Genomic DNA, 27,695 nt, shown 5'->3' on the forward strand with positions numbered 1-27,695 from the left:
AGTAAGTCTTTCACGTTGTATGTACACGAGAGAGAAGGTTATGCATTGTCAGTATTTACACAGTGTTCCGGAGACAAGCAACGTCCATGTGCGTATTTTTCAGCGACGTTAGATCCGGTAGCTAAAGCGTTGCCGAGTTGTTTGAGAGCTACAGCGGCAGCGGCTGTTTTTTATCCGACAGTCTACTGGTTTGGTATTGGATAATACGTTGATTGTGATGGTCCCACATGCAGTAGATACATTGTTGAACAGGACCAAGACACAGCACCTTACTAGTGCACGTCTGTCAGGTTATGAGTTGACATTGTTGGCTAGCCATGTGCACATTAAGAGATGTAATTTGTTGAATCCAGCTACGTTGTTGCCGATTTCTGTAGAGACAGATGCTCAAGAACAGCATGATTGCTTTCTTTGTACAGAGGAAGAAACGAAGGATAGAGTTGATCTAAAAGATACTCCTCTTACGAATGTTGATGGTACCCTATGGGTAGATGGTTCGTGCTTTAAGCTTCCGAATGGTGAAACGACTGCAGCCTATGCGGTTACAACTTTGCATACAGTTGTTGAAACAGCACGTATAGCACAGAATTCTGCGCAAGCAGCACAGTTGATTGCACTGACTAGAGCGTGTATATTGTCAGAAGGAAAGCGAGTGAATGTTTATACTGATAGCCAGTATGCGTTTGATGTTGCCCATAGTTTTGGACGTTTGCGGAGAGAAAGGGGTTTCCTTACTTCCCATGGCACGAAAATACAGCATGGGCAGTTAGTGAATGAACTTCTGGAATCACTTACTCTCCCAAAGCAGATTGCAATTGTGAAGTGTAGTGCGCATAAGAAAGTTGTGGATGATGTAGGTCGAGGAAATGCGTTTGCGGATGAAGTTGCGAAAGAAACGGCGAAAGACATGATGAGCCGTATGTATGTTGCAGGCCCCGCAAGATGGGTCATGGCAGGTGGAATGTGTGAAGACACAATAGAAAGTGTGAAGATGATTCAGGCTGAAGCGACTGAGAAAGAAGTGAGTACGTGGAGAGAGAGTACGGGTATGTAGGATTCGACAGGTTGTTGGGTTGAGTTGTCGGAGCACCAGCGATGGTTGTTTCCAGATGCGTATGTGCTCCCAGTGGTTACTATGGCTCATGGAATGTCTCACATTAGTTCGAAGGGAATATGCAAGTTGTTGGCTCCAGTATGGCAGAATGCTGGAATTCCGAGATGTGCTGAGAATGTGGTGAAGCATTGTATGATTTGTTTGAAATACAATCCTGGAAAGGGAACTCCAACTCCAGCTGGTCATTTTGCTCCTCCGACTTATCCGTTTGAGGTGATACAGCTAGATTACATTCACATGGAGAGATGCAATAACTTTAAGTATGTCCTTGTGGTTGTTTGCGCCTTTTCCAGATGGATAGAGGCTTACCCCCTAAAGGATAATACTGCCTTGTCTACAGCCAAGTTTTTGCTCAAAGAGTATTTCCCCAGATTTGGTTTGCCGAGAATTGTATGGTCGGACAATGGGAGTGAATTTGTGGGTCAAATCATGAAGAAAGTGTGTGTTGGTTTGGGAATAAAGCAGAAATTCCATGCTGCGAATCACCCCCAGTCAGCTGGACTTGTTGAGTGCTATAAAGGCACGCTGAAGTTGAAGTTAGCTAAGATTCAAGCGAGCACTGGTCTTTCATGGCCGGATGCCTTGCCGTTGGCTCTTTTGTCAACAAGGACGACTGTGCATTCTCGTGTGGGACTTAGCCCATACAAAATAGTTTTTGGTCGTCCGGCGAATGTTTGGAGTGTGCCTCGTCCCAAGAAATATATCGACATTGAGTACCCTATGTTGGTGGATTATTTACATGACTTGACTGCTAAATTGCGTGTTCTCCACCAACTGGTCTATGACAGTTTGCCGACAGCTACTGCAGATCCAGGCCATACGATTCAACCTGGAAATTACGACCTGACCAAGAATTTTCAACGAACCAAGAATCTAGAACCAAGGTGGACCGGCCCACATTTAGTTTTATTAGTCACTCGGACTGCAGTTAGAGATATGGACTCAGTCAGAACGTGCAGATGACGACGTTCTTCAAGCTGTTGTGCCGCTGCACATGAGAATCGACACGACGGATCCAGAACTCCTCTTTCGAGACCAGACTGCGTCTGGTAAAGAACGCTACGATCTAAGATCACGAAAGACTGAATAATGGACAAATAAAGTTTGAGTTTTTTTATGCAGTGAATTACACCTTGTCAGATCAAGAAACATTTTTACTTTTTCTTTTTCGAGTCGCCATCCGGACTCCGCTGCAGGGTCGCGATACAGCCTTAAGGGGTGAACCGCGTATTGACACAAGGTCTGTGGTTCAGGGTCGTTAGTACGATCTTGGCGCACACTTAAGTGAAGAAGGTAATAGCCGTGAGCAGCACGTTAGAGGATGGAGTTTTTTGAGTCTGATAAGAGTGTTGAGAAAGTTAATGCTAAAGTGAGTATGTATCTTGATTCGTAGCAAATGTTTTTTAATACTGTGTTTTCTAATGCTTTTGAATATTACGTTAGCTTGTGTGGGTTGGATTTTCTATGTCACACAACAGACGCTTGCATCTACATCCCAACCTACTCTTTCTTTTCCTACTGTTTCTTCATATGAGTTTCATACGTTGCCTGAACATGAACAGACGGGAAGATCAGAATTTGTGAACAATTCGTTTATACAGATGTTGCATCAGCATCAGCTAGTCATAAATTCCACGAATTGTTGGGTTTGTGGTCTTATGCCACATACGACAGATAAGGGAATGCCATATTTGGTTTTGCCTTTTTCGCCTAATGGGTCAGTATGGGCACTCCAGTCGATGTTTATCTATGCGAATGAAGCATCTCCTGTACGTTCCGTTAAAAATAATGTGAGTAACAATGCCTTGATACGGGGAATAGTCGATATGATTAGAGATATCGACGCGTATAATGCTATCCCTAAAGATGAGGTACGAGCATACGTTGGTTGGAACAAGACGAGATATAGTATTAGTCTGACTGAAAAAGAGAGACAGAAAAGGTCTCCTCCTATTTGGATTGTACCCCATCTAGGTCATTTTTGTCTGCAAGGTAATGGTCAGAATCCGAGAGCTCAGCTTGGTAAGAGTGTGTGTGTTCACACCTATGTCTATACGTCCCAGAAATCTCCACCGTTCGTGCCAGCCAAAGGCACGTATTTTGTTTGTTACGACAGAGCATATACATGGTTGCCATCTGATTTTTCAGGCACATGTTATGTGGCATTTTTGCTTCCCCCTACATACACAGCTGCTTTCGATTACCATAAGACAAGATTTGGTAGAGGTATTATCGATGCGAAAGATACTGTTGCACAAGAAGTTGGAGACTTCTTTAAGGGTTTCCTGCCCTTTTGGGGTCCTATGGCTAATAGTAGGAATATTCGTCAGCTTACGAGAGTGGTTGTGGCCACTATAAATGAGACTGCAGGTGCCCTTAGCAATATTACAGCTGAGCTTCAAGCGGATCGCCTTATGACATTACAGAACCGTTTTGTTTTAGATATTATACTTGCAGATAGAGGTGGAGTATGTAAATTGATCGGATCTAGTTGCTGCGTTTTCATACCAGATAACGCCCGACAGTGTACCAAGCCATCTTGAAGTTACATAAGTCTGCTGAGTCTATACATGTAGACGAAGGGAACTGGTCATTGATAGGATGGTTTTGGGAACTGCTGTCCAAATGGGGATGGAAGATTCTGATGTTTCTTGGTATGGCTTTAGCGATCCTTTTCTCGTGTTGCTTATGCATCCAGTGTGGTCCCGCCATTTGTGGCCTTTGTGCTACGATCTGTGTGAAGAGACCCGTCCCGAGAGAAGTGAAAGATAATAAGATGATGTTACAGCAACACCTTGATGACCTGATGAGAATAGATATAGACCTGGATTCAGATTGACGTGAGTTTAGGTTATTGCCTACGTAATGGCAAAAGGAGGGACTGAGGTTCCGTGGTTTTCGAGACCGGACTCCATTTTGATTGCGTTGTTCGAGACGCCATTTTTGTGTTGCCCTCACGTAGGCCCGTGTAAGTAAACGAACGAACAAAGTTGCATGGGCTTCGTTGTTCATGTGCATATTAACATGGCCTTTTCGACTTGCGAGTGAACTGCAAGATGCTGACCCCGTCACCTGAAACTGACCCTTCCACAAAGCCAATTTCACTAGTAGATCGTTGTCTGAAATTGGCAATCAATGTTCAGGATATCGTTAACTTTTAGTTTCTTGCCCATATCTTATCCTACTCAACATCTGAATTGTTCCTTTTCTTATGTCTTTTCATTACATGGGTAGTGCTTTCAATTATGGGTTTGTCCGGCTCGTGGTAATCAAATTTGGGACAGTCCTAATAATTAACTTGTGGGTTGGTACAATGTAAAGTGAGCTTCTTGGAATGTAATAATGTGTGTAAAATGTACTTGATTCGTCAGAATTTGCCGCAGTGGGTGTGCATTTGTAATGGGCTGAAATTGTGAATATAAGGTGATGTATTGCTCTACAAAAATTGAGCAGTTTCCTGAGTTGTACACCGTGTTGTATTGCTTGGTTTACTGTTACTAGCTGCAGCTAATAAATTTGATCTCTGACGCCACCTAGAAGTATTCCGTGTCTCTGTTTGCCAGGACAGGGGAACCCGAAGACTTTGGGTGTGTCCCTGACGCCGCTGGGTTCTAAGAAAACCCGGTTCTTCAATCCTCAAGGATGGCTATTATGGCAAAAAAGTTCAGATTCATGCCAATATCGTCTTCTGGGTTTGGCCCCAGGCTACCCACAGGTTAGGGTGGATCCCCATTTTGAAAGTGACCATTCTGTTACTACCTATTCGGTGGACAAGCTATGTCAGAACTGGCTCAAGCATTCCACTTTAGCGTCAGTTAAGCTCCATTTGGCTAAATTGACTGACGATGTTAATTTGAATGACTTTGTGAAAGGCCCTGCAGCAGGTAGGTCCAAAAGATGGATATATGCTATTTACAATAAAGTTTGGAAACTGTCTCAAATCAAGGCTGCTTCTAGATTAAGGGCTATTGATCAAGCTAATTTAGAAAAAGGCTTTGCAGTTGCAGATAATAGCATTAATACACTTTCTTCCCGAATTTACACATTAGATAATATTGTTTCATCTGTTGTTGCTATAGTGCAAGATGAAGTGTCTGTTTTGTACCATGGTCAAAATCAATTACGTTCCATTATGCAGTTTGCATGGACATGCACTTTCACACCCGATCACTCATTGGTTTGTAGGAATATACAATTACATGGCTCCTGTAATTCACAAGCCCCAAATTTGGCGTGCATTTTAAAGGGTACACCCGCCCCAACTACAACACCGACTTTCACGTTGCTAGCAAGCGGCAGTTATTTGCTTTTAAATAACGAAGATTGCTGTGGTATGCTGGCAGGGATTCCGTACATTGTGATTGTCTCCCAACGTGTAGTCTGCTGTAAGAATGTGCTGTTTCCTCCTCCACATGGGAAGCTCGATAAATCTAAATGGCTTCCATTCCGACCTTGAAAGCAGAGTACAACAAGATGAGTCGAATAAGGGCTCTATTGTCACAAAAAGAAGTTGCCCTTACTTCATCACGTGAAACATTCGTCCTTCACGTTGCAAACACCCGCACTGAAGTGCATGCCCTTTTGAATACAGATCTCCCCCTGCATTTCGGTGCTTTGATTCACAAAATATTCAATGCCTCGTTGACCACGGGCTTGGCACACTTTTTTTTTATTGTAAGTTCTGGCCGTGTGACCTCATTCCAAACTAAGGGGCAGATTAGGATACCGTTTTTTCCGTATCCTCCGGGCCGGCGGAAGCCACCGCCGGCCCGGAGGATACGGAAAAACCGCAGTGGACCCACCAAAGACCCACCGCCACATTAGGATGGCTGGTGGGTCCAGGTTTACGTCCGCAGCTTTTCCGCCGCGGTTGGCTTACAACCGCGGCGGAAAAGCCCTAATATGGTGGCGGTGTCTCTCTGACACCGCCAGCCATATTAGGATGCCCAAAAAGAAATGCTTTTCAACGGCGGGTTTTCCGCCGTGGAAAAGCATACGGAGCTTCACTGCGGGGCCCGTTGCAGGCCCCTGGGTGAAGGGAGGGTGGGGGGTGCACATGGGGTACCCCCTGCATTTGTATGCAGTAATCAGCAGGCACCGCGCGGTGCCTGCCGCTTTCTGCATACAAATGCAATGTATGCATTTTTGGATTCAAAAGGATGGAGGATCCCCGGTTTTGTTTTCAGGGTAGGGGAAAGTCGAACATACAAAAAAAGCAAACCCTGTAAAAATAGTCGCAGGCTAGGATTGCTGTTTAGAGTGCTGAAAGGGGGTATAGAACTATTCTAATATTTAACCAGAATATCTGCTGGCCACAAAAGACAATGATACGGGGCTACAACTTATTATCTACACACAACATATGAAGTAAACAACGCTAGTGCTGGAATGATTAAAAGTTTATACACAATTTATTAGCAAACCTCCCACCTGGGTTACAATCTAAAACAATTTTATTTGTAGCAGCATATACAGAAATAAAACATAATTTTAAAATTTAGGCAAAATTCTACAGTCAAAGTATTGTAAAAAAAGTCGACGCGGCGTTTCGGTGTAATTGGTCTTGACACCTTCTTCAGGACACAAACATTTGACTTCTTTATCTATAAACAGATAACAAGATTTAGCATCACATTCTCTTGTCATTACATTTTTCTGTAGGCCCTGTCTCTTATTTATATATCTCATCTCCATTAGGCATTTTTTCTCAAAACTACTTTCCTACCCCATTTTTTTCTAAAAAGATATATAATCAGCCTCTCAGTCACTTTACATACGGTGAGTCAAAAAACATACATTGTTTATATTTTAAATACAACCTATGCACTATTGGTGGTACATTAAAAAGAGCAAGGACTGATCTACCTTTTATCTTGATTTAGAGAGGCTTTTCAATTGCCTTCACTCTTGTATAGTGGTCAGATCACCAAGGAATCTTCATGGTATTCCATACATGAACAGACGATCTAAGTGCAAACAGTGCAAAAAATGGACGGTGCCACTCCTTAGTACTAATGATACTCATGTACCCCTTGCCACAATTCATTCGGCAGACAATATGTTATTTTACCTTATGTTGCGGACTGGGAATTGTCTATGCACGGAGGAACCACCGAATTTCATACAGGGTGCTCAATATAGCTCTTCCCCTTAGGTTCTTTATCTATAACGACTCGTCCTGAGCAAGAAAATAATTAAATTAGGGGACTCCTTAGTTGGAGCAATCACACACATACATATGTCCGGCCCTAATTACGTTACTCACCCCTTAGATGCGGGTAGGAGTTCTGGTTCAAACTGTTTGGGAATTCTCAATTGTTCTGGTCTTCTCAGTTGTTTCGCCTAGAAGGCATGTATACTGCAGGCATAAATATTAAGAAGGGATATTTAGCTCTCATTCTTTAAAACATCTGGGATTGATGTTCCTATCTCATCCTCCATTGGTCATGCTCATGTTGTCTGCGTATCACAAATCTGTTTATATTTGTAAAGACATTTTAACCCTATTATGTTAGCTTAACGCATGACACTCGTGTTATGTAAAGAGCGTTCTATGGGCAAGCTGTCCTGGCTCACGCAAATCTGTTTATATTTATAAAGGCATTATAACCCTATTCTATTGGTTTAAAGCGTAACACTCGTGTTATATAAAGAGCGTTCTATGAGCAAGCTGTCCTGGATCCCGGATTGTACTCATCTCTCTCTCATGTGTACAACTCGCTAACTTCGAATCAAAGATTTAACTCAAAAGGTTTAAATCAAAACGATGGCATACTGCGGGGCTGCCGCCTACTCGTCTGCGTGTCAAGACCTAGGGGCTCGTTTCTACACATACCTCAAATTTTCTGGTCGGCCTCCCTGTTCCTCCGTGTCCTGCTCCCTCGCATCAATCGGCTGGAATAGAGCAGAAACCTACGGACCACTCTTATTCAGTTCCGGATCGGGTTCACCCGGAAGTAGTTGTAATGTGTTCCGTTGTTTTGCGGGCGGGTAAAGGGATAGAATATTTTGATATAATATATTGCCCTCATCTCAGTTAGGATCGAGTCCAAAATGCGATCTGTTTGCTTTGGTGTTACTCATTTTAATTACTACCGAAGGATATGGCGCCGAAGAAATTTCGGCCTCAGTGATTTATATCGACAATGACTGAAGCAATATTCAAATTTAGTGGTGTTGGTGGCCCCTCTTATTATAGAACATTGCAATAGACCAAAATGGCCTATGTGTATTGTTTCTAACTAGTTATCTATCTTAAAGTGTCCTTTCTACCGTGATCACAAACGGCAGTTTGTGGCGGCCATCTTGGTATGGGAACACATCCGCCTATTCACGAGCGGACCTTCCTCTATTGCTTGAGAGTTCACTGGTCTATATTTATAGTAATATTCTTCAATCTATTCTGGCTATATGGACAGAAAAGTATCTTACACTGGGTGGTGTTTACTCGTTGGTTGTTAACTATTCACAATGGCCGTCATAATGAGAGTATCAGACATCCAGTTTAGAACATTAGCCAGTTATGGTAATACATCATATAACATATATGAGAACAGACACAGACATACGTCACATTTCTTATGTGTTAAGTTAACAATACTAGAACATAATCCAAGATTATAAGATTATAGGTATAACCAGTTCATCAATTTCCTACAGAAGGTAATTCAGGGGAAAGAATATCAAAACAGGTACTTCTCATACAGTATACACTGATTTCCCATTTTTACTATCTGAGTTTATATTTCTCTACAGGATCAGTCTTTCCCACTCATCTCTGTTGTTCAGACCTGTTCTAAAGGTATTGAACAGGGACATGTAGAACTGTTCTCTTTTTTTCCTTTTCATATTTTCATTACCGCCCCTTGTGTTGTGGGAGATTGCTTCTACTCCTCCCCATTTCAAATCTTCTATTATATGACCGTGTTTGATCCAATGTTCCACCAAGGGAGCAGTCAATTTTTTGGTTCGGATTGCAGATTTATGTTCTGTTATCCTTACCTTTAGTTCTCTCGCTGTCTCACCTATATATGCCTTATCGCATGGGCATTTTATCATGTATACTAGGTTTTTTGTTTTACAATTGATAAAACTTTTGATTTTGTGATCAATCCCGTTGTGACTGATATTATTGCCCTTCATCATTGTTTGGCAGTTTGTGCACATGTTGCAACAAAAATTCCCTGTGGGCAAAGGGTTCCTATCGATAGTTCCCTGTCTCCCTTTGACTTCATCTTGAAAGGTATGGACCAGACAATTTCTTATAGTTTTGTTCCGTCTGAAACTAAACATAGGTTTAGGAATGTTCGTTTCTTGCCTGTCATTAAGCAATGTCCAGTTGCGGTTAATTATGTTTTTAATTTTGTTGCTAATTGCACTATAGTTAGTAACAAAAATTAATTTATCCTGGTTCTTATTTTTTTCTTGTTTGTCCTTATCAAACAGAGTATCCCTATTGTAATATTTGGCCCGTTTGTAGGCTTTTCTGATTAGACTTTTGGGATAGCCGCGGGTTTTTAGTTTCTCTGATAGGGCATCGGCATGTTTATTAAAATCAGTTATATTGGTGCAGTTACGCCTAATCCTTAAAAATTGGCCAAATGGTATATTATCTTTTTGGCATCTTGGGTGGTTGCTTTCATAATGAAGTAAAGTGTTTCTGTCCGTGGGTTTGGTGTAAAGGTCGACACCTAAAGTTGCATTCTCCACGCGGATTTTAATGTCTAAGAAATCTATGCTTTCCTTATTATAGTTAGAGGTAAAGCGAAGATTATTATCGCCTAAATTTAGCCAAGTGATGAACTCCATCAGGGTTTCAAGATCACCGGTCCAGATAAAAAAAATATCGTCAATATACCTCGACCAACTTGTTATATTCTCGGTAAATGGTGCCAGCTCATTAAAAATGTGTTGGTCCTCGAAGGCCGCTACATATAAGCATGCCAGGCTAGGGGCACAGGTAGCCCCCATGCTGGTGCCTTTGATCTGTTTATAAAAATCATTTTTGAATAAAAAAATATTATTTTTTAAAATTATTTCAGCACATTCTAAAATAAATGTTGCGTGATTGCTCAGATCTTCATGTCCTGTTAATAAGAGGCCCTCTAACATCCTGATGGTATCATCCTGCGGGATATTAGTGTAGAGGGCCTCTATGTCTAAGGTGACTAACCACTGGTTATTCACGTCATAAGCTAACCCCTCAATTTTATCGATCATGCAGGTGGTATCCTTAATATATGCTTTTTGAGTCGTTACCATGGGTTGCAGGAATTTGTCGATATATTTACTCAGTGGTTCAGTGACAGAGTTAATGCTCGAGACAATAGGCCGCATGGGTGGGTTGGATAGACTCTTGTGGACTTTAGGAAGTCCATAGAGTGCTGGGATAACCGGGGCCTCATTTTTTAAAAACCTGTATTCGTCAGGGCAGATCACTCCGTCTTCCTTGGCGAAGTCGAGTAAGTTATTGACTTTTGTAATCAACGCATTCCATTCTTGTCTGGAAGATAAACAGTAATGTTCAGAATTGTTTAGAAGGCCCATCATCCTATCGTTGTAGTCCTCAGTTGTCATCAAGACACCAAACACCACCCAGTGTAAGATACTTTTCTGTCCATATAGCCAGAATAGATTGAAGAATATTACTATAAATATAGACCAGTGAACTCTCAAGCAATAGAGGAAGGTCCGCTCGTGAATAGGCGGATGTGTTCCCATACCAAGATGGCCGCCACAAACTGCCGTTTGTGATCACGGTAGAAAGGACACTTTAAGATAGATAACTAGTTAGAAACAATACACATAGGCCATTTTGGTCTATTGCAATGTTCTATAATAAGAGGGGCCACCAACACCACTAAATTTGAATATTGCTTCAGTCATTGTCGATATAAATCACTGAGGCCGAAATTTCTTCGGCGCCATATCCTTCGGTAGTAATTAAAATGAGTAACACCAAAGCAAACAGATCGCATTTTGGACTCGATCCTAACTGAGATGAGGGCAATATATTATATCAAAATATTCTATCCCTTTACCCGCCCGCAAAACAACGGAACACATTACAACTACTTCCGGGTGAACCCGATCCGGAACTGAATAAGAGTGGTCCGTAGGTTTCTGCTCTATTCCAGCCGATTGATGCGAGGGAGCAGGACACGGAGGAACAGGGAGGCCGACCAGAAAATTTGAGGTATGTGTAGAAACGAGCCCCTAGGTCTTGACACGCAGACGAGTAGGCGGCAGCCCCGCAGTATGCCATCGTTTTGATTTAAACCTTTTGAGTTAAATCTTTGATTCGAAGTTAGCGAGTTGTACACATGAGAGAGAGATGAGTACAATCCGGGATCCAGGACAGCTTGCTCATAGAACGCTCTTTATATAACACGAGTGTTACGCTTTAAACCAATAGAATAGGGTTATAATGCCTTTATAAATATAAACAGATTTGCGTGAGCCAGGACAGCTTGCCCATAGAACGCTCTTTACATAACACGAGTGTCATGCGTTAAGCTAACATAATAGGGTTAAAATGTCTTTACAAATATAAACAGATTTGTGATACGCAGACAACATGAGCATGACCAATGGAGGATGAGATAGGAACATCAATCCCAGATGTTTTAAAGAATGAGAGCTAAATATCCCTTCTTAATATTTATGCCTGCAGTATACATGCCTTCTAGGCGAAACAACTGAGAAGACCAGAACAATTGAGAATTCCCAAACAGTTTGAACCAGAACTCCTACCCGCATCTAAGGGGTGAGTAACGTAATTAGGGCCGGACATATGTATGTGTGTGATTGCTCCAACTAAGGAGTCCCCTAATTTAATTATTTTCTTGCTCAGGACGAGTCGTTATAGATAAAGAACCTAAGGGGAAGAGCTATATTGAGCACCCTGTATGAAATTCGGTGGTTCCTCCGTGCATAGACAATTCCCAGTCCGCAACATAAGGTAAAATAACATATTGTCTGCCGAATGAATTGTGGCAAGGGGTACATGAGTATCATTAGTACTAAGGAGTGGCACCGTCCATTTTTTGCACTGTTTGCACTTAGATCGTCTGTTCATGTATGGAATACCATGAAGATTCCTTGGTGATCTGACCACTATACAAGAGTGAAGGCAATTGAAAAGCCTCTCTAAATCAAGATAAAAGGTAGATCAGTCCTTGCTCTTTTTAATGTACCACCAATAGTGCATAGGTTGTATTTAAAATATAAACAATGTATGTTTTTTGACTCACCGTATGTAAAGTGACTGAGAGGCTGATTATATATCTTTTTAGAAAAGAATGGGGTAGGAAAGTAGTTTTGAGAAAAAATGCCTAATGGAGATGAGATATATAAATAAGAGACAGGGCCTACAGAAAAATGTAATGACAAGAGAATGTGATGCTAAATCTTGTTATCTGTTTATAGATAAAGAAGTCAAATGTTTGTGTCCTGAAGAAGGTGTCAAGACCAATTACACCGAAACGCCGCGTCGACTTTTTTTACAATACTTTGACTGTAGAATTTTGCCTAAATTTTAAAATTATGTTTTATTTCTGTATATGCTGCTACAAATAAAATTGTTTTAGATTGTAACCCAGGTGGGAGGTTTGCTAATAAATTGTGTATAAACTTTTAATCATTCCAGCACTAGCGTTGTTTACTTCATATGTTGTGTGTAGATAATAAGTTGTAGCCCCGTATCATTGTCTTTTGTGGCCAGCAGATATTCTGGTTAAATATTAGAATAGTTCTATACCCCCTTTCAGCACTCTAAACAGCAATCCTAGCCTGCGACTATTTTTACAGGGTTTGCTTTTTTTGTATGTATGCATTTTTAACATTGCGGCGGGTGCAGCTTGAAGCTGCACCCGCCACAATGTTAAAAATAGAGGATGTGACCGCCAGGGTGGCGGTCACATCCTAATTGGAGAGGAGGGAACTCCGCAGGCCATGCGGAGGTTCCCTCCTCCTCGATGGTCGCGGACGGACTCAAGTCCGTCCGCGATCATAATGAGCCCCTATATTTGGTGTGATACCGGCATTTTTTCATTCTATTTTTTCCAGCCTCTTTGGCGGTTTACCGTTAATTCTCGCCTTGGCTGCCGGTGTGCTGCTGTTAATTTGCTTGCTCAGAAATGGCTGTACAATCTGTGTCACGAGACAATCTGCCCCGGCTGCTTCAGTTTTACAACCGGATGCTTGAATACTATGGAATGCTGCCTCTGGCGACATTGAGTGCAGTTTATGGATTATCGTTTCGATTCTCCTACTTTACGTGTGTGCAGCCTGTCTTCCATTGCCTGGATCGATGTTTTGAATGGGCTCTGGATTTGTGTCTCTGCAACACGGTGTCTCCCAACCCGGATTATGACCAGCTGATGAGGTCCTTAGTTGCTCATGAACTGCAATGTTCTGGCTTCGGGATTATGGCCTTTGCAGCGATGCATGGAGTCCTAGGAATTGGAATATTTGTGCAGCGGTACATGACTTCCTGGCACGCAGTTATATTGAAGAAAGCCCGAGTTGTCCTCTGATGGTGCTAGAGGCTCCAGCTATTGAAGAACATGCATGTTCCTTCCCATTAATCAATTGGATGGCTGAAATGTTCTCGGATGATAACAATGACTTCCTATTGGAGGCTGTTGCAACGTACTGTGCCTATACGCTGTTGGATTGAAGTGACATTTTATTTTATTTTTTTCTCTCACCTTCAAAACGCGTACTGGACTCTTGATTTTCATTCGTATTTTTTCTGATTCCTTATGTTGGACACTATATGGTCCATACTTGATTTTCAGATTTTTGTGATTACTAATTCGGAAATTTACTCACAATTATCCAGTTTAGCAATTTTTTAACTTGGTTCTGTCTCCCTCGAACTTGAACTCTGTGTTCCTAACTTGCCTCACGTTTGTGCGTGTTCCGATCAAGGGAGGGTGTAGTAAAGGCAGGGCCCTACTTGTGCACATTGCTATGTTAGCAAAGGCTTATTAGAAGTTTAAATGCCATTTTACCTTTCTGCTGCTTTTGCACACAACACTGCATATAACTGCTGTTGTAAGTTAGGCTGCGTTAATTACTTCACATGAGAATGGCTTGTTTTCAACGTCCCTAGACTTACATCTCTACCTTAGTCTGCACAATGAGTGCTGAAGACTCCAAGGTTATCGTAACAATGTTAGCTGTTAGCTGCAGCTAACTAAAATTCTGGTGCCTTTAATATTGCACTGCATGTATGATTGAGGCACTTGGAGAAAATCTGTTTCCAGAGAAAGAGCTTTTGCAGATCTTGATGTGATTCACCTCTGCTGATCTTGGAGGTATGTGGTTCCCCATTCAAGCCTAAGAGATCTTCTATATTATGTAAAACATAGGTCCTAGCTAGGGAGGGTGGTAAATAAGGCACTATAGATCCTGTTTCCACTATCATTATAATATGATTTCTCCTTTTGTGTTTTATGGAATTGCAACAATGCTGATCCTATTATTTTTAATCATATGCCTGCTTATGTTAGCAAAAATACTGCATCTTAGAGCACGTTGTTAAAATAAACATTTTAAACTTTGCCGTGTCTCTATTTACTCATGTTGTGGATTGGTATGAAAATAACAAACGAAAGAATGTTCCTGATTCCCACCATTCCTGAGAGTAACCTAAGGCACATGTTCTGGGTTGTCTATTTATTGGTACCTTTGCTATAGGACGAAGCGCTAATGAGGCACTGATGCTAGTCGGTTAGGTGTTCTAGGTACTGAGGTGAGTTTTTTGGTCCACCACAATTCACTGAGGTCCTGGTTCTCTGTGCACAGTTCTGTGTGTGAGCAGAATCCCTGCAACAGCATAACCTCTTCGATCCTTCATGTTGAATGACATTTTTAGGTTTGGTTCTACCTAGATTTGCAGCGCAACAATGCATCAACATGCTTGTAATGAGCCCCTCACCCCATTCTTTGTAGGTGCTGAAAATTTTTCCCTGCTTGAATTTTTCAGCACCATCTGACAAAGTACTGCCACCACCCTTCTAGTGATCACAAGTGTATTTACCCTCATGTGGATTTAAAGGGATTGTTGTTTCTCCACTGTTTTGTTATTACCTTTTTATCTACAATCTTTGTCAGGTTGAACATTCACTTTTAAGCATCGCAACAAGGGTATTACCTTCCAATTTATTTGTGTACTTCTCCCTTGTACAACCATTGGTGATACCTGGTGGCTAGCTTAAATGCACCCTCTGCCATCAACATAATCACCATGGCTTCAGGTAATGTGTACAATGTATCACCACCACAACCATTTTTACCTGCTGCTGGAGAACCTATATTAAAACGGAAGGTGTGGCGTGAATATTTCACTAATTACATTTCTACATTCGACTATGAGGAAGAAGACATAACTCCTGAAAAGAAAAAGAAAATTGTATTGCACTGCTTAGGAGCTGGTAGGCTCAAAGTGTACATCGCATAAATAAAACAATACGCACAAGTGATCAGGGGGACATATACGTGAATGCATTGGAGGATTTTGACAATTATTACAAACCCACAGTTTGCGTTGAAGTACTTAGGTACAAGTTCTAACATCAGAAACAAGGTAAGGATGAGCCAATAGAAGATTACGTTGCTGTCCTTAAGAACTTGGCTCTAACATGTCGTTTTGGGGTACTATACGACAAACTTATAAGAGATCAGATTGTCATGCTCTCTGCTAATCCCGCTATCCAGGACTCGTTATGGGCTAAAAGGGAAATACCCCTCCAAGAAGTCATTGATATAGTTAAAATGACCGAGTTAACTGGTAGATGTGCAAAGGAGGTAATGGTTGAAAGCAAAGTGAAGCAGGAGGACCCTCAAGGGTCGTTCAACCATAAGAATAAAAATACAAATGAGTCTGATCACCAATACAACTCTAAGGGTTCATCACAAAGGAAGTGCTACAGATGTGGTAGTGCTAAACATTTAGCCAATGACAAAAGGTGCCCCGCACGCTCACAAAAGTGTACCAAATGTGGCATTGTAGGACATTTCATGAAGGTATGCCAGAAAAAAACAAACATAGAGTCAAATTAATTGCGCAGAATGAGGAGTATGATTCCGAATCTTCCAATGACTCTGACATTAACATGTATGTTCTCAATGTGGTTGACAGGCTAATACTTAACTTAGATACAGGTGACAAGAAAAGGAAGAAACCCATATGCAATATAACTATTGGTGGTGTTGACATAGAAATAGTGGCAGACTCAGGATCACCATATATTATAGTTAATAAAGATGTGTGGGATGAAAAATGTATACATACTTAGGTCATGAATCAACTCAATCGGATGTATCTCTAAAAACGAAATGTTGGGTTACAGAAAGTTGGAATTTGTTTTTAAAAATAGAGAAACCATAAGCAAATTGTATGTTTCTGCCACGGGTCCCTCAGTGTTGGGGTGCAGGGATCAAGAGAAGTTAGGTATCACTCTAAATCCCAACAGCCCTGAAACAGTGCTAGTTACACAGGCACAAGATAACTCAGGAATATTCATGTCCAAACAATTCACCAAGGTTTTTAACGGAGGCATTGGGAAACTAATAGGGTTTAAACATAGAATGCAACTCAAAGCTAATGCAAAGCCATGCATACACAAAGTAAGAAACCTTCCCTTTGCATTAAAAGAAGAAGTTTGATTACCACTAGAAGCTATATATAAACAGAGGTCATGGAACCCACTGAATCATCTGAGTGGGTTGCGCCATTGGGCGTAGCAAGAAAAGCCAATGGAAAGATGAGACCATTCATCGATTTGCGCGACCTCAATCAGAGCATCCAAGTGGATTACAATCCCCAGCCCAAGATCAATGAGATGTTGGCTCATACACCGTTCACCACCGTTCCCCACCATTGATCTCATTGCAGCTTACTATCAGGTATCCCTACACCTAGATAGCAGATCCTTAACAACTTTTATAACACCTTTCGGTTGTCACAGATTTAAAAGAGTTCCCTTCGGGTTAGCATTAGCAGCTGCAATGTTTCAAAGACTTATGCATGTGATATTCAAGGGTTTTGAGAACCTGCTCGTCGTTCAAGATAACATTTTGGTGATGGGTAAAAGCAAAGAGGAGCACGACCGAAATTTGTGAAAAGTATTGCGCATATTGCAAGAAAAAGGTTTGACCGCTGAATACAACAAATGTAAATTTGCACAAAAAATGTGACATAATTGGGCCACAAAATCACACAAGAAGGTATCAAACCTACAACAGAACTGTTGGGACCCATAAGAGAGGCTCCTGTGCCAAAGAATAAAGAAGAGGTGCATGCATTCTTGAGGTTGGTGGAATTTTATTCCAAATTTGTGAAGAATGTTCCCACCAAAATGTATGATATCAGCCAGCTGTTAAAACTTAAGAACAAATTTGAATGGACCCCTGAGTGCCAAAAATGTTTTGTATCTCTTAAAGAGGATATTTGCGATGCCCCTGCCTTACAAGGTTTCAATCCCAATCTACCAAGCATAGTCACCACTGATGCAAGTGGGAAGGGCATTGGTGCGGTACTCAACCCCAGAAGAACATGTTTGGTAGTAAACACACCATTGCATTTGCCTCACCCTCTTTGACTCCTATTGAGGAGAAATACTCCACGATTATGCGTGAGGCTCTAGCGTGCATGTGGTGTCTGGCGCACTTCCTCTAATTTGTTTGAGGCAAGAAAGTCTTATTGTGAAGCAATCATAATCCACTTACTAAGGTGTTAACCACAAAAGGGCTGTATGCAGCCTCATCCAGACTGGCTTGCATGTCGGTGAGATTATTTGATTTCCATTACGATGTGAAGTACGTACAGGGTACTAAGAATGTTGTTGCGGATTTCCTTAGTCGTTTGACCCTTCCGATGAATGAATGTGTAGAAGACATAGGGGAGAAGATTTGTGTTGCCAATATCATTGAAGAGTTCCCTGGAATTTCAAAGGATGAGTGGGTGAAGGCACAAAATGAGGATGACTCGTTGCAAGAGTTAGGCACAATGATACTTGGAGTGTGGCCTGAACTAATAAAGGTCCGTAATGAACTCAGAATTTTTGGGGAACTTAAATATGAGCTGTCATTTGAAGGAGGTCGAGTTTTAAGACAAGGAAAAGTGGTACCTCCTGACGCCTTAAGAAGTAGAATCTTAGAGATTTGCCACAAAGGGAACTTAGGAATCGACAAAACTAAATGCAGGGTCAAGCTGTGGTATTGGTGGCCTGGATGTGACATTGCAATTGAAAGAAAGGTGAGGGAGTTTACCAGATACATGTGACACGTCTTTGGAACATCAGACCAGTAGGGAAAACAGCATGACCTGGTCTGGGCATGCAATAGCTACACCTAGCTGGTTTAAGGATTTTGAATGCTATTAGCGGTTGTTTTATTCTGTATAACTGTCATCTTTGCATTTATCTCTTGCAAGGTTATAACGGTAATGCATATGGTTGTCATGCATTTTCCTTGTTCTCCTCCCCCCTTCCTTTCCCACAGGAAGGAGAAGTGTGGTAATGTATTCCTCTAGGCACCCGTACCCCCTCGCGCACCATCCTGTATAGTGACGTATCAGCTGGCATTCTAGAATGCTAGCTGATAGATTGTCAGTTGAAGAAAGCTATTGGGGTGTCGATGCACTGTGTTCTACTACGCTGTCCGCCCCCTTCTGGTGTGCTGTATTCTACTTGCAGAATAAAACATTTACTAAATCTCTTGCGTACGTATATTCCTCATACGACTTCTGTTTTTGCATCCATATATATTACACCTCAACCGACATTCACCTAAACTCTGGAAGGATTGGCTCTTAGTTGTTTAACATAAATGAGTAACAACAATGATTTTGTTGGAAATAATTAATATTGAAAATATTTCAGTTCTGAAATTTTGTATTAAATATTTTTGAGACCTTTGGAAGGACTATTGGTTTCCATTTATGTCCACTCTATATAAGACTAGTATGCCCTTTTTCTCTCCACATCTGGTCCGTCTACATATCTTAAACCTTTAACTAAAACTTAAATCTCCTTCACTTCACAGCCCCCAAACATACACTGCTACTTTACGTTTGCTTTGTCAATATTTTGACAACTGAGTACACTCTTCACACACATTTACAGAGAATTTCAATTACAACAGGAGTACACATTGCTCTGCAGTGAGGCCAAATCACTCACAGGCACTGTGAGAAACTCGCACGGCCTTCAGCCTCAATAGTGTTTGGACCAAATATTGCAAAAAATATTGCATTGCAGAAATATAGTTCAAGAATATTGGGATCATATATATATATATATATATATATATATATATATATATATATATATTCACTGAAAAAACCATAGGTTAGAGACCATATATAGTTAGCTGGACATTTTATTGACATAAAACCAATGAAATTCCATATATAGTTAGTTGCACTAACTATATATCGCGCACCCGCAATCCACTGCTGATGATGTCACATATTACATCATTCATGACATGGTCAGTGACATCACTGATGACATCACTGATGACATCTCAAATGACATCACTGATGACATCACTGATGACATCTCATTTGACATCAATGATCACATCACTGATGATATCATTCATGTGATAATACAATGCATCTCCTCACACTCTAATATAACCTCTGTTACACCCAGTGTTAAATACAGAGTATAATTTTTGAAACCATTGACACACCAATACTAGTTACTACATACGCACTCACTGATTCCTACGTCTACACACACATTCACTCATTCACCCATACAATCATTCATACATACAATCACTCATCTTTACAACACTATCATATGCACTCATACACCTATACAGACACTCACACTCTGCCACTCATCCATGGAGTTACTCACACACCTAGTCAGTCCTGTAAAGAATCAATCACACTTCCATTTTCTCATCTATACAGTTAAACATAGAACACCTTACATTTTCAAACATATACTAACACATACTTACTCTCTTATACAATCACTGATACAAGTACACATTGATCTGCACAGAGTCACACACCTCCCAGCCAGCCACACACACACTCAGTCTCCCATACAAATACTTGGGCAACCAATCAATAACCCATATAGCTACTCATATAGCTACTGATCAACACATGCAGCAGCTTGCACAACAACAGACATACTGATGCACACTTTCAGACAGTTTAGTCACTAACCCATGCATTCAGTAAGACACATTTAATCACTCACTCATTCAGTCAATCACGCACCTACTAAAACCTTCATTCAGACACTTATACATCCACTCATTCTTCAATATGTAAAACATATTTAAACTTTACAGAAACACACAGACACCAGATGATGACATCATCTAGTGTCTGTGTGTTTTTGTAAAGTTTAAATATGTTTTACATATTGAAGAATGAGTGGATGTATGGAAGACTGAGTGTGTGTGTGGCTGGCTGGGAGGTGTGTGACTCTGTGCATATCAATGTGTACTTGTATCAGTGATTGTATAAGAGAGTAAGTATGTGTTAGTATATGTGTGAAAAAGTATGGTGTTCTGTGTTTAACTGCATTGATGAGGAAATCGAAGTGTGATTGATTCTTTACAGGACTGACTAGGTGTGTGAGTAACTCCATGGATGAGTGGCAGTGTGTGAGTGTCTGCATAGGTGTATGAGTGCATATGATAGTGTTGTAATAATGAGTGACTGTATGTATGAGTGATTGTATGGGTGAATGAGTGAATGTGTGTGTAAAGAAAAAGAGGGGGGAGAAGGAGGATAAACAAAGCTAGGTCAGCCTCCAGTTTATATCAAAAAAGTCAGGAACCCACAGTAACGGGTCCAGAGACCTAGTTTGTGTGTATGGTTACTGCGTGATTTTGTCAGTATCTACCATAAGAAGAAAGAACAATTTCTTTCTAGAGTCCCCTCACTCACCGGGGTTTCCCCACGGTGACATGCTTCATCATTGGGGCCATCCCAGTTCTCTACGAAAAGGGGCGTGCTGCGACTAGCGGACTACGCAGGAGCACTGTATTTGTGAAAGGCTTTGTGTGGTGCAAAGTGTTGTGGTGGTGGAGTGGATGTGTGATTAAAAATACCGTGCTAGTGGGCCTCAACAATTTATTCTGCTCCTAGTTTGGTATGTTAAAAATGGGGTAACACTGTTATCTAACCTTAAATTGGGCTAGATCAGTGTCTCGTGGTCGACATGTTTCAAGCTCCCCAAGCTTTTCATCAGGACCATACAGGGTCCAGCCCTGTATATTCCACTCCTATATTTAAATAAATAGGATTAATATTTTACTATTGCGCTGTTAATTCTAAAACATGCGTTTTTTTATACATACAATTTGTATTTCAATGGTGTACCTGTAATAGAGAATGACACTTGATTAGTGGCAAACATCCCCCTCAAAGGGCAAGGGGATCACACATGCAGCTCACATTGTCTAGGGCGTGAGTGTGCCTTATGCACCTTATTGGTGCGTGCATGTTTTCAAATCCAGTGCAAAGATAAAAATAATGTGAAAGAAACGTGGTTTTGTGAATTCACACATATGAACAACACAGGACTTTATGTGACTATAGACAAGACACACGACATATATATACACATGGTTTTATCATGGCAGAGGGCATATTTACATGAATCGGTGCTAAATTGCACTTCATAGTCTCAGGCGAGGGCGGGATCACCTCGTGGAAACATTGTTCCTTATCGGCGAAACCGCTCGGTATTACCTACTCAGTCCTCACCCGACCGCATATTGACGGTGATCGGGCAGCACGGTATATTTAATGACACCGTTCTTCCGGGTTCAGAGTTCTGGAGGCTAGACCGTCTGACGTGTAGCGGCCATATTGGGAGGACGCAAAAGTGGCGGGACGAGTGTGTCTGTAAACTCGCTCGCAGATGCCGTTTTTCATGAAGATTTCTAAATAAAAAGTTTTATTGTGTGTCTCCCAATAGTTTGCTTCTTTTCTATGTTATTTAGAACATTTTTCGAAAAAGGAAGAAACGTTGGGTATTTCAAGACAATGATCAGTGGGAAATTGGAGTTGATAAAGACAAAGTTCCTGGTCCACTTGATTCAGTAAAGGCATGGTTAAGATAATAAAAATTCTGTGATTAGTGGGGGATTGAATTTGTAAGAGCAAGGTTATTGGTGCACTGGGTTCATTAATAGTCATTAGGTATGGAGTTCAGGGAGCACTGGATTGATTGAAACTCAGTGTGATGTTCTCATAACCGTTTGGACTAGTATCATCATCTAGCCCGATGGTGTTTGTGAATAATCTCCTGAGACTCTAAACGGATACTCACAGTTTTTGAATGGTATGCTTTTGTTAATCAGGGGCCACTTTAGACTCTGAATGCACCCCATGGAATTTCATCATTCAACCCAAAGGTGTCTGTATGTAATCTGAACACCCATCTTTGTTCTCGTTCATGCAGAATCCGATCCAGGTTATCTTTGCTTTTTACAGTTTCCAACACTACCCATGTCAGATCATTGGGTGTGTGGTTTTGCTCGATGAAGTGGTTCGTCATTCGGGTAGTAGCTCGTTTGCATCGAATATTGCTCCTATGTTCCACTATGCGGGTACTGACCTTCCTGGTGGTCATACCTACATAGTGTAAGTTGCAGGTACATGTTATCAGGTATACCACTCCACAGGTGTTACAATTGGAAAAACCTCTTAGTTCCCATTTTGTATTGTTATTGAAAATTCCGGTTTTCGTTCTTGATGTTAAATGACAGACACTGCAATTATTGCAGGGAAAATGTCCACTTGGCTATGAAGTGCAATTTAGCACCGATTCATGTAAATATGCCCTCTGCCATGATAAAACCATGTGTATATATATGTCGTGTGTCTTGTCTATAGTCACATAAAGCCCTGTGTTGTTTATATGTGTGAATTCACAAAACCACGTTTCTTTCACATTATTTTTATCTTTGCACTGGATTTGAAAACATGCACGCACCAATAAGGTGCATAAGGCACACTCACGCCCTAGACAATGTGAGCTGCATGTGTGATCCCCTTGCCCTTTGAGGGGGATGTTTGCCACTAATCAAGTGTCATTCTCTATTACAGGTACACCATTGAAATACAAATTGTATGTATAAAAAAACGCATGTTTTAGAATTAACAGCGCAATAGTAAAATATTAATTCTATTTATTTAAATATAGGAGTGGAATATACAGGGCTGGACCCTGTATGGTCCTGATGAAAAGCTTGGGGAGCTTGAAACATGTCGACCACGAGACACTGATCTAGCCCAATTTAAGGTTAGATAACAGTGTTACCCCATTTTTAACATACCAAACTAGGAGCAGAATAAATTGTTGAGGCCCACTAGCATGGTATTTTTAATCACACATCCACTCCACCACCACAACACTTTGCACCACACATAGCCTTTCACAAATACAGTGCTCCTGCGTAGTCCGCTAGTCGCAGCACGCCCCTTTTCGTAGAGAACTGGGATGGCCCCAATGATGAAGCATGTCACCGTGGGGAAACCCCGGTGAGTGAGGGGACTCTAGAAAGAAATTTTTCTTTCTTCTTATGGTAGATACTGACAAAATCACGCAGTAACCATACACACAAACTAGGTCTCTGGACCCGTTACTGTGGGTTCCTGACTTTTTTGAATGTGTGTGTAGACGTAGGAATCAGTGAGTGCGTATGTAGTAACTGGTATTGGTGTGTCATGATGTCATCAGTGATGTCATTTGAGATGTCATCAGTGATGTCATCAGTGATGTCATTTGAGATGTCATCAGTGATGTCATCAGTGATATCACTGACCATGTCATGAATGATGTAATATGTGACATCATCAGCAGTGGATTGCGGGTGAGCGATATATAGTTAGTGCAACTAACTATATATGGAATTTCATTGGTTTTATGTCAATAAAATGTCCAGCTAACTATATATGGTCTCTAACCTATGGTTTTTTCAGTGAATTTTCAAGGTTTTGTAAATGCAAATTCCTAACTATATATGGTCTATAACCTATGGTTTTTTCAGTGAATTTCATTGGTTTTTTAAAAGCTAATATCTATAGCTGTAAAATATATTCTTTATTACGTGACGTATCATGTAGCCACGTGAGACGCCTCATGACTGTAGGGAAGTCAGATATCACACAGAATACGGATGGATGTAGTCAAGGTTTATTCTGCTCCTTCTGTGATCAAGTCCAAGTCGGTAATGACAATCCCAAGACATACATCAACAGTTTACTTTCTACATGTTTCAAAACATAACACAACGTCCCCATGATCTCGTCCGTGTCACGAGCCGCCAGACACAGCTGAGTGCTCGTGACACAGCTCGTGTGAGAATATGTACAATCCCTACACACCTTCCCCCTTTATAAAAAAAAAAAAATTTTTTAAATTCTAGTTCATCACAAAGTCATTAAATCGAACTGGTAAACGATGATGACGTGTTGTTCTGGAATTATTGGTGCCATTTCCCTCATGTGGATGTTCCACATTGTCATTCTGTTTCCCCACATCAAAAAATACATTGCTTTCATCTTTATTTACAATTTGAGTTGGACCTTTAAACAATGAAATTCTGCTTAAGTTCCACACAGAACCACCATCTACTCTGACCGCGTTTCTGAAAACTTCGATAACCTTCTTAGGATTTGACCAAATTGGTAAACCTTTATTTACACCTTCTTTCCTTTTTACACGGACATAATCACCTACTTTAATGGAACAACAAGACGTAGAACCAATTCTCTTGACCATATTATGTTTCATTTTGTTTTTATACAATTGAACTCTGTTTTTAACTGCTTCAAAATCTACTTTCATACAATTTTCATTGCCAGCTAAATTTCCTTTTAACCACCATGGAACTAATTTTGTACTAGGTTTCCTTCCTCTTAGTAGCTCAAAAGGTGTGACCAAAGTTACTGAATTAGGTGATGTTCTATAAGCCAACAACATGGATTGCAATGCATTTCTCCAATTCAAATTGCCCTTGATAGAGAGTTGTATAGCTTCCTTAATTACACGGTTGAACCTCTCAACCTGGCCATTTGCTTCTGGATGGAAAACAGCAATTTTTCTATGGATAATACCGCACTTAACAAAAAATTGTTCTATTTCCTTGCTCACAAACTGCGGCCCATTATCAGTCACAATCTCCTGAGGAATTCCTTCCCTGCAAAAAATTTCATCTAGGAATTCTATTATTTGACATGAAGTGACTTCCCTTACCATTTTGACCTCTGGACATTTAGAAAAATAGTCTATGAGTACTATGCCAAACGCCTCTTGTCTAGGTAAACAATTAAAAGGTCCTATGATATCTATTCCAAGTTTTCGCCAGGGTCCTAAAGGTAATTCAACAGTACATGGTTCAGGGCGTAAAGCAACAGCTGTCTTGTCACTATTTAAGCAATAAGGACAAGAACATACAAACTGTTCTACACACGAGTCAATGCCTGGCCACCAAAATGACTCCTTCAAACGCCTTCTGGTGAAAGATATCCCCAAATGTCCCTCATGGGCAATCTTAAGAATAGAGTTCCTTATAGGAAAAGGTGGTACAATTTTATCGCCGCGAAGAATTAATTCATTTTCTATTGCAAGTTCTTCTTGAATTTTATAAAAACCCATCAAATTCCCTGTTAACTTCCTATGTTCTGGCCAGCCATGAATAAGGTACTTTTTGACACTGCATAGTTCTAAATCCTTATTCATCTCTTCCATCCAATCCTTTTCCCTTAATGATATCTGTTCACCACATACCAGGTTAATGTCATGAAAAGTAAAATCCACTTCACATTCTTCTTCCTCAATTGTTGCAGGTGTCTCTGAATCAGAAATCAATCTGGACATGCAATCGGCATGCATATTCGCTTTACCTTGAACATATTCAATAGTGTATTGAAAAGACTGTAACCTCGATGCTAATCTTGCAAGACGTGCCGACATTGTTCTGCCTCCACCAGGAGCCATGAGATAGACTAAAGGCTTGTGATCAGTCTTTATCAAAAATCTTGTACCCCACAAAAAAGGTCTAAAGTGTTCAGCTCCCCAAACACACGCCAGTAACTCTCTCTCTATTACAGAATAATTTTTTTCTGCATCTCTTAGAGCTCTAGATGCATAAGCAACGACCCATTCTCTTTCATTGTCTTTCTGGAAGAGTACTCCACCTAAACCAGAAGAACTAGCATCTACCATGATAATACATTTCATGCCAATTACAAAGGGTTTGAGACATGGTGCATTTATAATAAACATTTTTAGATTTTGAAAAGCCTTTGTCATTTCTTCAGTCCAGTTAAACTTTACGTTTTTCTTTAGTAGGCACCTGAATGGATCAACTTTTACTGAAAAATTCGGTATAAATTTGGCATAAAATTCAATAAGGCCTAAGAATGCTACAAGTTGTTCTTTTGAAGTAGGTACAGGAGCATTTATGATGCTCTTGACATGATTTTTCTTAGGTTTGATTCCCTTTCCACTTATAGTATGTCCAAGGTACTCTACTTCTTTTTGTTTAAATTTGCATTTGTCAAGGCGTAGTGTTAATCCCTTGTTTGCCAATGCAGCAATCACACATTTTAAATTGTTGTCATGCTCAGTGTCATCTTTACCATATACTAAGATGTCGTCTTGAAATGCTATCGCCCCATTTAAACCTTCCAAAGTATCTCTCATTAATCTTTGGAACACTGAGGCCGCACTCGCTAGACCAAAAGGCATGCGACAAAACCTGTATAATCCTTCAGGTGTGATAAATGCAGTTATGTTTTTGGATTCATCAGCCAATACAACTTGATGATATGCGCTGGCTAGATCAACACACGAAAATATTTGTGCGCCAGCCAGTGTCGAGACCATCTCATGTAGGTTGGGTAAGGAGTGTGCATCAACCCAAATTGCTGCGTTGACGCTGCGGATGTCAATGCATAATCTGAGTTCCCCATTGGATTTAACCGAAATCACAATGGGGGAAACCCAAGGTGATGACTCTATAGGTTCTATAATGTTTTTCTCACAGAGATCTTTTAACATTTCCTTAAGTTTGATTCTGTATGATAAAGGGACATTCCTTACTCTATGTCTCACGGGGATGGTGTTTTCCTTTAACTTGATGGCGTGTTCAAATCCCTTATACTGGCCTAATTTGTCACTAAAAACAGTAGGAAAAGAATCACGTAATTTCTCTACTATTAGTGAACTGTTCTCAGTGACACTAGGAACACTTAATATTTGTTCAACGTATACAGGTTGTTCGGCCCTTGTATCAATTTTCATCCCTAATTCATACTGGTGTGGCCAACTTAGGAGTGACAATCCAGATCTTGACACATAGATTTTACCTGTTATGTGTCGGTTGGCGAATTGTATGTTTGCTACAAAGTAACCAATCAAGTCAATTTTGTGGCCTGTGTATCCACCAGGAGAGACATCAGACTCCTGTAATTTTTTGTTTGGAAATTTGTCTTTAAACACATTTAAGGAAATTATTGTATACCATGCGCATGAATCTACGAATATTTCTAAACTCACTTTATCAACAATTATGATGC

Source organism: Lissotriton helveticus, chromosome 3_1 (assembly GCF_964261635.1).
Source record: "Lissotriton helveticus chromosome 3_1, aLisHel1.1, whole genome shotgun sequence".
Taxonomy (NCBI): Eukaryota; Metazoa; Chordata; class Amphibia; order Caudata; family Salamandridae; genus Lissotriton; species Lissotriton helveticus.